Here is a 10,952-nt window from a genome sequence, read left to right as displayed (position 1 = left end):
CACTTCCACAACCAGCAGGAGGTAGAAAATGCTTTCCGAGAGTTCACTGAATCCTGAAGCATGGATTTTTATGCTACAGGAATAAACAAACATATTTCCTTTTGGCAAAAATGTGTTGATTGTAATGGTTACTATTTTGATTAATAAAGATGTGTTTGAGCCTAGTTATAATGATTTAAAATTCACGGACCAAAGTTACAATTACTTTTGTACCAACCTAATAAATACAATGCCTTTGCCTAGTAACAAAAACAAGCAATTGAAAAATTCAGAAAATTTCACTGTGAAGCATAGTAAAAGCAACAGAAGATCTCTGAAAAACTATCCTAAGATCAATAGCATCAGTGTTACCCAATTATTGATGTGCACCCACCATTTCTGCCTAGCTCTGTTACCCATCACCCTTAGGTCAACTGTCCCTCCCATCAACATTCTCTCTCCCAACTACAACATTTTCTAAAGCCAGTACTCTTCAGTGTATCTATTCTCCATAATACTGGCTCAGGGATAGCACCAAATTTTGTTGCATGAATTGTTAATGTATTTATTGGTTTCCCAGAATCTAGTTTTGTTTACTTTGGCGTTTCCTTTGGAGGAGCAGCCATGTCTTCTCTCTTAGTTTCTGTTGTTTGGGTGGGCTTGACCCCAATCTTAGATGCATAAGTGGGCATGTGACCTATGCCTATGCAAACCAGCATTTCTTTCCTTTTGGCTCAGGATTTGGTTTAAGAATAGGTGCATGACCCATCTTGGACCAATAAAAACTAGGCCCTTGTTCAGATTGTTGGGAATAGAAGAGAGAAGCATAACTTTTAATTTTTTTTCCTACATTTGAATCTGGGAGGTTTTTAGCCTGGGACTGACATGCTGCTGTGTGGGATTTGAGATGAAAACCAGCATAGGGTGAGAGGAGGGAGGGGGTAGGGGACAGAACCAAGAAATGGAAAGAGACTGCTTGGATGATCTTAGAGCCTCTGGATCTAGGCATTCCCAAAGCTGCATGTTTCCCCTTCTATGTAAGCTCATGATTTTCCTTTTAAATTGAGCCAGTTTGAATTGAATTTCCTATCTATAGTGAGGGAGTTCCTCATTTTGTCATTTAAAGTCCTGCATCCCTGGAAACCTCTCATTTCTGGGCAAACTGGGATGACTGGTTATTCTGTTCATTGGCAACAAAAGAGCCCAAGCTGATGCAGATGTATATGATATAGTTCCTTACAGTTGAGGGGATGCAACATTACAGTGCTGTGTATTGACGCGATGGGATATGGGGCAGGGTTTGGCACAATTTGTTGTAAGAAATAAGATAGTAGAACCGAGTCAAAGAGGGCAGAACAAAGTCAAGGCATGAAAGAGAGATTGCCTCTTCCCCAGAACCCCTGAGCACTTTGCTTCGGATTATCTGAAAAGGACAAGGTCAGGCAGTAGTGTGCTGATCAGTTGGCAGAAACCGAAGAGCTGACAGGAAATGATAACGCTATTCTGTGAATGTGTCCCCGTACACGTGTATACTCTTTTTCTGTGCTCTATTACTGTAACTACCGCTCATTTATTTTGGTGTTACTCTGAATCTTTTCACCAAGCCATTAAAAACTCTAGCTTTCAGATGTGTGACATGACAATTAAAGGCTATAGAATAATTACCCTGACCCTTGATAGTTTCTCCCGTGACGTATAGTTTGTGTGTAGACTTTACTTCTTAATTTTAAGACTTTTAAGTGCAAACATAAGTCTTGCTTAAATTACATTCTCCTTCCACACCAAGTCAGTTTGAATGTGGGTGGCAGTCTAATATTTTTGGAACAAATTAATCTGAAACCTTTTAGAGCACAGTGATTTTACATATAGAATTTGAAGGAGTTTAAGACACTGTACTGAATATGGGTTCTTTTCAGATGTTAAATTCTCAGGATTTTTTGAGATGACTGGATCGAATTTGCAGGGGTTCAAGTTATCCATTGGGAGCTGGAAAAGCTGCAGATGATTTTTTAGCCTTTGATTCTTAATGTGCAGAGAAGGTTTGTGTCTGCAACAAAGAAGCATTTCAGAAGTGGCAGATTTGTTTGATGCCAGTGGGGGTGAGAAGTGTTAGGTAAAGGAATTATAATAAGATTTCTTTTTTTGGAGAGAGGAAAAATAAAGATGGATAGAGACCCAGGGAGGAAAAGAGAAATACTGCAGTTTATAAAAAGTCAAAGATCTCTCTATTCTTATCAGCTCAATAGATGATCTGAAGCTGAAAATCAGAGACTGTAACTCTGTGCCTAGAGGCACATTTTATTTTTTTTTTTAACCTTACTAGAATTTAAATGAGTCAGATCTTAATACTTTTAAATTTAATCTTATGTGATATATGGATTATCATGAATTCTCATGATACTATACATAGCCGTATAACTCACAGCATAAGACATTTATGCATATGTTATACACATATATGCATAGGGCTATATATATCTATTCATATAAATACCTGTATATATATTCGGAAGGATTTTGAACAAATGCCTATAGATAATTGTATTTAAGAACAAAATGCGAATTTCATCAACATGACTCAGTAGTATTGAATCTATGATTCTAGCTACTCATTGTCCATGATGACTTAAGGGTCAGATAATTCTGCTTCTTGGGGTTTCACATCACATCAGGGTTTAACGTAGTTCACATAGACAGAGACTTTGCTTTCTTCAAAGATGTACACCCTAAAGATTTTTCTGAATAAGAAAGATTAATCATTCCTCCCTGTCTATAGTCCCCTTCTTTTTAAATCTGCCTTTGCTTCCTTTCTGACAGTCAGCTTCCTTCCCGAGGGTGAGATTGTGAAGAGCCAGTTAAGGCCATGGGCCTTTGCTCAAATTCTGGTTCTGCTATTATTATTTCCATGACTTTCAGTTCTTCATCCTAATAGGCCCTCATTTTATAAGTGAGGTTATTCGTAGTGACTAATTTGGAGTTTTTATGAATTAATACATATCAGTTCCTAGAACAGTGCTTGTCATGCAATTGTTAGGTAATTAGAATAGGGAAAAGGAGTCCAAAATGGCGGTGGCTAAAAGATAAGGAAGGGAAAAGCCCGCAAAAATAGAACAAAGGAATGTCCGAGAACTGGAGTGAGAACTTTGGGCAGAACAGCACTCCTGACTAAGCCCAATTTGTATAGCGCAGGCCCAGGGAGAAGAAAAAACATATAAAAAGAGGAGCCAAGGGCTCTCTCTCTCTCCTGCTCACTGGGGCGCTGTTCTCTTTGCGTCTTTGGATCAACGTACCCTCATGCCTCGAAGATGGATTTTCCTGCTATCTTCTAAATAAAACAGCTGTAACACTGAGCTGTAACACTGATTTGTCTAAGAGCTATTACACGGTCCGTTCAAGACCTGAGAGCTATAACACAGTCTGTCCAAGACCCGAGAGCTGTGATACCCCGAGGGGGCTTTAATGTCCATCACTCCAAATCTTTGCTGTGACCAGACAAAAACCAAGGAGCATACACTCGCGTGACACAATGATGTATTAGCTTCTGCTAATATGGCTCCAATGCCACCCCCTTTGGCAGGTGACAATTGGATTAGAATGGCTACCTTCCTGGGAATATGGAATTCATAGTATTTAAGTCATAATATCATTTTAGAATTCAGTTCTATAGGTTCTATAGTATTTGTTTACTCTGATTAGTTTCAACTGGTAAAAAAAAATCTAATTGTAATTTAATACTGCATAGAGTTGTTGTTTTTTTTTTTTTTTTTGTCACCTAGTATACCAGAGTCAATTAACAGAGAACTCTGGACCTTATAAAAACCAGAACAGGGATCACTATGCTTCAGTCATGAGTACTGATAAACAAGCAGAGAAAGCTTAGTTTGAGGGGGAGCTTAATAGATGCAAAGTGTTGAGCAAAATACTTTATATGTATTAACTCATTTAATCCTTATAACACCTTGAGGTAGATGCAAAGAGCTGACTCATTGGAAAAGACTCTGATGCTGGGAAAGATTGAGGGCAGGAGGAGAAGGGGATGACAGAGGATGAGATGGTTGGATGACATCACTGACTCAATGGACATGGGTTTGGGTGGACTCCGGGAGTTGATGATGGACAGGGAGGCCTGGCCGTACTGCGGTTCATGGGGTGGCAAAGAGACACAACTGAGTGACTGAAGTGAGCTGATGTACTATTTTACAGAAGAGAACACTGAAGCACAGATTGGTTAGGATGGAAAGCTAGAAAGTCTAGTGCCGGAGTCCACACTCTTGCCTACTATGTGTACTGATGTTGAGTACATGAGCAAATGAGTGAGAGAGGTGAAGAGAGAGAATAGAGATGGGGAGGGGAGAGCCTGTGTCTGGCCACGTCTCCTAAGGTCCACTTCTTATGGATCCAGTGACTTACTATTATAGCATTTTAAGAAATGTTCTTCTGTTCTATCTAGTTTGAAAGGGTTACTCTTTTTTTTTGGAAAGCATCAATATCTTATTTTATTATAATTAATGTAAGCATTTGATGCCAAAGAAATGAAGGTGATTTTACAAACTGAATTTTGGCAAGTCCATGTAATTTTCATTTCATTACGATTTTATATCACATTAGTGCAGATGCATTTCTCTAAGCTACTCCAACATTGCTCCTTTGGAATTATTTCAGTCGTCCTTAACATGTGACTTTACCAAAGACTTTGAATCTAAAATAAACATAAAATTTAAAATTGGGAACTTTTAATTATGAATGGGGTAAGTCATCAGATGATGGTTGGAGCTGTTAATTTCCAAGGCACTTTGTTGAAATGTTTCTTCTGATACCTGAGGTATAAATGACAACCTTCAAAAAACATGGGCAAAACCAAAGTGCAATGAAGAAGCCTCTGCAGCTTAATCCTCCCATAGTCCTTAAGCCTTTAACAGAAGTTAGGCAAAGCAACTTTCCTGCAAATTAAGTGGGTTTCCAGTATTTCCATGTAGTTGAGCTTTCAGAGATAGGCATTCAAACATATCATTAGGATATACCATCTTGGCTCTGATTGCATTAATTATGCCTGAAATGTTTAATACCCATCCAAGTCCAAAGGTGGAAGAACACATAAACAGGTATGGTAATCGGCAAGAGCAGACTGTAAAAGCACAGTGCTAGTGCAGCCCCGTGGGAACTTTTCTTTCACAGAGGCCAAGTAAAACAGTCCTGCCAAAGATTACCAATGGAATAAAGACAGTCAACATAGGAAGAGACAGAAATATTCTTTTCCTCCACTTATTACCTGCCACTCTGACTTTTTAAAATGTAGATGGTATTTACAATATTTAGTTGCATGTTGTTGTTTTTAAATATGATCTAATGCTCCATTTCTTCTTGCTTCTTATTTTGATGTGTCATCCTAGCTGCCTGTGGTATCATGTTGGGAATCCCATCAATAATTGAATAGGCTATTCCTAAGTCTTCATTAATCAATTCATTTGTTGATGCTTCATAGCTGAGTGGCTTCTTGGAGAGCAGGCACACTAGGAACTCAAGTAGCACTGGGTCAAAGGTGTGGGGTGGTTTCTCCTTCCTCTCATTCTTTTCTTGCAGATTGCGATGACCCCGATGCATACAGACACCTGGGGTGGGGGGCAGGGAGTGGGTGACCATGGACGGCAGTGGGGTTGTCCCTCACAGCACAGAGGCAAGCTGATTGCACACTCCATTCAGCATGGGCGGGTAGCCCACAACAGGGCCTCTGCATTCCCTCGGCTACCCTGTGAATGGCTTACTCTTCTTTGCTGATTTCCTGCTCAAAGATTTCTTTCCTGTTTTCTGCTTAGGGACAGTTGGAGCTTATATTGACCAGGGGGACACAAACTTACTCTTGCATCAAATTGTCATGGAGGCGCCTATAGACTGTAAACTAACCCTCCAACATGGTCGGCTGGAGAAAGAGCTTAGGTGACTGGTGTCAGTCTAAAGTTAGGCTTAGGATTCACGCTATAGAAGGGATGAGAGGCACAGGTCATTGTTGAGAGTAGGGTGGCATACTTTAGAACTAAGGTTTCTTAAAGAACATGTGAGGTACTGCCAAGAGGCAGTGGCACCACTGTCACCTCAGATTATTTGTATTCTAGCTTTTTGGCTCCTCAAAAATATCTCTGTGCCAGTGTTCACTGTTCAAGTAAATGGGTAATTGGAATTGGACAGAAGATATTTTATATTAGGAATCCAGACATCTCCATGGAGATCCAAGTCACCAAAATAGGTCAGAGGCAGACTAATTTTTTTTTTTAAAGTCACTGGGAAGTTAGGGGAAGAGGAGAGAGACAGCTGTGATGTCCCAAAAAGAAAGAAAGAAGTAGCCTCTTTTTCATATGAAAATGAGATTCCCTGAAAATTTTAAGCATTGAAAGTACCTCTAGTGACCTGACTGCCTTTTAGTGGTGACACACATTATTTGAAGAAATGCCAAAGGGAAAGAGGAGAAAATTACATGTGACCCATCAAATATAAGTAGCCATTGAAGGGAAAACACTAACACAAAAGTCTCTTGAGTCTACACAGTTCCTTCTGCTTGCCCCAATATTTTACTTTTTATCTAAGCTTTGCTCAAGTCCTGCTTACACTGAAAATAGCTGAATTCCAGGCCTGCTGGCAATGAGCTGGGCTTCATTCTTCAAGTGTGAACTCAGTTTCAAAATGAATCTCTCCCAGTGAAAAGAAATAGGCAAAGAAACAGTGGAAATTTGTACAGTTCAGTTTGTGTACAGATTAAGGCAAATAGACTCATGCATCTGGAATAACAAGAGAGATTTTTTTCCTCTAGGCGATGTAAAAAGGATAAAATTCATGACAACAGTAAAGGCAAGCTAATTAACTGTAACAAAGCACCATTCTTGCTATGGGTCTAGTCCCTTATATGAACAAAACTAATTGGGAGGATTGTAGAGATATCAAAATATCAGAATCCAGGGATTTTAAAGCCTTGGGTGATTATTACCTGCCACAATGTGAGCAAGCATTTTTATTTTCCTGCCTGCCAGGCTTTGTGTCTCCACCCTCATTCCCTGATTTTTCAAGCTTCCGGCTCCTTCTGCCCATGATTCTCTCCACTCTAACATTTCACCTTTCACACATTGCATTAATGTTGTATTGGGGACAGGAATCAAGAGAGAGAAGTCAGAATGAAGGAGAGATTGAAAGGTGTGTTAGAAGATACATCAGAAAGAAAATGAGCCTAATGTCAAAGAAGGGCCTAAGAAACTACTTCAAAGGTATGTGACCTATGCAGTCACCAGAGTCCTGTATTTAGAAGGAATTCACTCTTGGTTTAATGCTGTGCTGTCACCATCTTGAAATCCTTAATAATTTTGAAAAAGGAACCTCACATTTTCATTTTTCATTGGGCCCCACATATTATATAGCTGGTTCTGAAGCCTGGCTGGGAGGATATCCCAAGGAGATGTCTGGAGGATGGCAGGGAGATAGCAAGTAGAACGTTTTCTCAGATTATGGTGAGCTGGGTTGACATGGGAGGTCCAAGTCATGAACTTACCAGGACTGAATTTCCACAAGCAGAAAAGTGAAGGTAGGAAGCAAGAAAACCAGAAAAGTGTATGTGGTCTGACTGGTCCAGCCTAGGAAGCTACTATACTTCCCTTTTTCCTTCATCAAACATAATGACACCCTCATTTCCATTCATAAAATTAAATTCATTTAGGTTAAGATTTTGTCTGGCCTTTAAAAAAATTGCACAATGCAGTTAGTCATAGCAGTCATTTACGTTTATTCAATCAGACAAGAAAATCGAAGGCCACTCTGCAAGGATCTAAGAAAAGAGTGCTTCAAGAAGAAGAATCCACATATGGAAAGGCTCTCAGAAGAGAACTAGTTTGGTGTGTTTGAGGGGTGGACAGAAAGCCAGTTTGACTGAAAGCTAGTGGATAATGAAGAAAATAAAGAAATGTGAGATCAAAAAGTCAGTAGAGGTCAGATCACCTTGTAGTCAAGTGGAGGAATTTAGAGTCTGTTCAAAAATAATGGAGACCACTATAGAATTTTATTGTAGGGGAGCGGTATGATCCGGTTTACATTTTAGAAGCCTTATTTGTAGACGATGGACTGTAGTGATTATACTGGCAAGAATGGAGACAGGAAGATGACTTAGAGCTGTAGAAGCAACCCAGGGGAGAGATAAGTAGCTACGACAAGAGAGGTGGCATGGAGATGATAAGAAGAGGTGGGTTTTGGGATAGATTCTGGGGAAAGACTGATAGGACTTTCTAATGAATGGGTGTAGAATGTTAGGAACGAAAAGGAAATCTGAGTGTCTCCTACACCATTGATTTGTGTAACTGGTGATGTTGTGGCCCCATTACTGAACATGGAATGGCTGCAAAGAAGAGAGTTTTTCTGTATTGAAGGTGGGAGTGGGAAGCACAAATTCTAATTTGGTCCCTTTCCATTTGAGAAGCCATTTGGCATCTAAGTGGAGATGTTAGATAGGCAGTTAGATATATGAGTGTGGTCATGAGAGAAGAAATGTAGGAGAATTATGAATGTCAGAGTGGTTTTTCAAGTCTAGATGGGATGAGAATTACATTGAGGATAGAATGTAAAAAAAGATGATGAGAGAGCCAAGGACAGAGCCATGGACACTCCAAGACTGGCGGGCTAATGTGATAGTAGGGGACTGAAAACAGGAAAGAGGCTGTCACTGAGCCAGAAATTAAAACATTTTTTTAAAAGGTGGAACAATCGACTTTGTAAGTATCCAAGGAGAATTCAAGATAGAACAAAAAATTAACCATTGACTTTGGCAAGATGAAAATTATAGTGACCTTGAAAAGGACCATTATGCCCAATCAGAGTGGATAGCAAAGGAAGAAATAAAGATGGACACCAAATATGTACAGTTCTTTTGTGGCTTGAGAGAGAGTAAATGGGTTAAGAGGGATTGGGAGGGGAGGAAAGAGAAAAGAAATAGAGCAGCAGCCGAAGGACATGGGACCAAGGAAGGGTTCATTTTGAAAATCTTTTCTAAAATATTATTTTAAACCATATTTATACAGAGATGTAACTCGTTTAGTAGAGGGGAAAAATCTGATAACGTAGATACACAAGTATGATTGAAATTCTCTTAATCAACCTCTTCTTCAGATTGGATTAGCAGTCTTTGTCCATTTTTTGGGGGGGGGCAGGGGGGTGGGTGGGTAAAGCAGTGATCCCCATGACTGGTATTTCACACTCTGAAGCCCATGAATAACTGTGGTTTTCAATTTGATCTGTCATTTACAAAGATGCAGTTGTAATTCATCTTCAAAACTGCTAAGCCTAATTTATACACTTAATGTTGCCCTCCACCTCAGTCCATTATGTTGGAGTCCTAACCTCCAATGGATTGTAACTGGAGATAACACCTTTAAGGATGCTCTGAAAAGTTAAATGAGATCCTAAATGTGGGGCACTAATCTAGTAGGTGCTGTGCTCAGTCATGTCTGACTCTTTGCAACTTCATGGACTGTAGCCCGCCAGGCTCCTGTGTCCATGGGATTCTCCAGGCAAGAATACTGGGGTCAGTAGCCATTCTTGGACCCAAGTCTCTTGCATCTTGTGCACTAGCAAGCAGATCCTTTACCACTGTGCCACCTACGAAGCCAGTAGGACTGGTATCCTTTTAAGAAGAGGAAGAGAGGTACCAGGAACATGTGCACTGAGGGAAAATACCTTATGTGACAACAGCCAGAAGGTGCCCATCTGTAAGCCAAAGGCCATCGTCTCATCCTGTCCTGTGACCTCCCAGGAAACCAAACCTGATGATATCTTAATCTTGGATTTCTAGCCTTCAGAACTGTAAGAAATAAATTTCTGTTTTTCAAGCCACTCAGTCTGGGTGTTTTGGTATGGCAGCCCTAGTCGACCAGTACAGCCTATTGTATTCATTACTATAGTTATGTAATGTAATGAAATACTACACAAAATGAAAAAACCATTGAAAAATTGCTTGAAACATTAGCTGAATGCTTTGAAAAGAGTTTTTTAGTAAGTTACTAAAAACATTTATCTATTGTTATGAGCAACACAACTATAAATAATTGGGGAACTCGTAACAATCAAGGATGTTGGCCTCAGATCATTTTTAAGCATCTTTCCATTCTCCCTGAACTGAAAAGAAAAAAAAAAACTAAAATTTATAGATGACACAATGTATGCAAAAGGAGAACCAGAACTGCAAGTTTTGTCCTGCAAAAGACTGGCAAATGAATGAATGGTATACGTTAGTTATAATTATTTTAATGATGAAGTGAAGTGAAGTGAAGTCGCTCAGTCACGTCTGACTCTTTGCAACCCCATGGACTGTAGCCTATCAGGCTCCTCTGACCATGGGGTTTTCCAGGCAAGAGTGCTGGAGTGGATTGCCATTTCCTTCTCCAGGGGACTTTCCCGATACCCAGCTTTAATTAGCGTTTTGATTTATGGATCAAGTGTGGTCCCCAGCTGTGTCACATTAGAAGACACTTGCCTCAGAGTACTTGAGAAGTTGAGATGAGATGGGGTCCAATGCACAAGGAAAAGTGTTTTCTTTGTTAAGAACAGGGATACCACTTTCATTTTCACATGCAGGGATTTAGAACATATGCTGTGGATAAGTTGGCAGAATTGATAGTGGGAAGATGAGACTGTTCTGATCTCACTGTAACTTTTACCTTTGAATTCTGAGGCAAAGTTATCAGCAGAGAGTAGAGAGAGAAGACTGTGGTGGAGATTTGAGAAAAAAGAAAAGTATGAAATAGCCATTTTGAAGAGTGGGAAAGTTAATTTACTGAAGAAGTATATAAGATTGCTATACAATATTGAATGCCCATGTAATATTTGTGGTCATAAATTTTACATGAGTCCAGTTAGTACATTTGCTAACTGTTGCTAATTAACTCTTGCTAATTTTCTCCAGGAAAATTTATCTGCATAGGAGACTATGTACAGTAAAGGTATATCTG

General features: G+C 39.6%; 1 pseudogene; it reads right to left on the bottom strand.

Annotated features, from left to right (window-relative positions):
- Window positions 1-5,019: 5,019 nt before the first annotated feature.
- On the bottom strand, window positions 5,020-5,890 carry LOC138086317 (phosphatidylinositol N-acetylglucosaminyltransferase subunit Y-like; annotated as a pseudogene).
- Between the last annotated feature and the right edge of the window lie 5,062 nt (window positions 5,891-10,952).

The sequence above is a fragment of the Capricornis sumatraensis genome, chromosome 9, assembly GCF_032405125.1.
Source record: "Capricornis sumatraensis isolate serow.1 chromosome 9, serow.2, whole genome shotgun sequence".
In the NCBI taxonomy this organism is placed as follows: Eukaryota; Metazoa; Chordata; class Mammalia; order Artiodactyla; family Bovidae; genus Capricornis; species Capricornis sumatraensis.
This window is presented reverse-complemented; position numbering and strand designations above follow the sequence as displayed.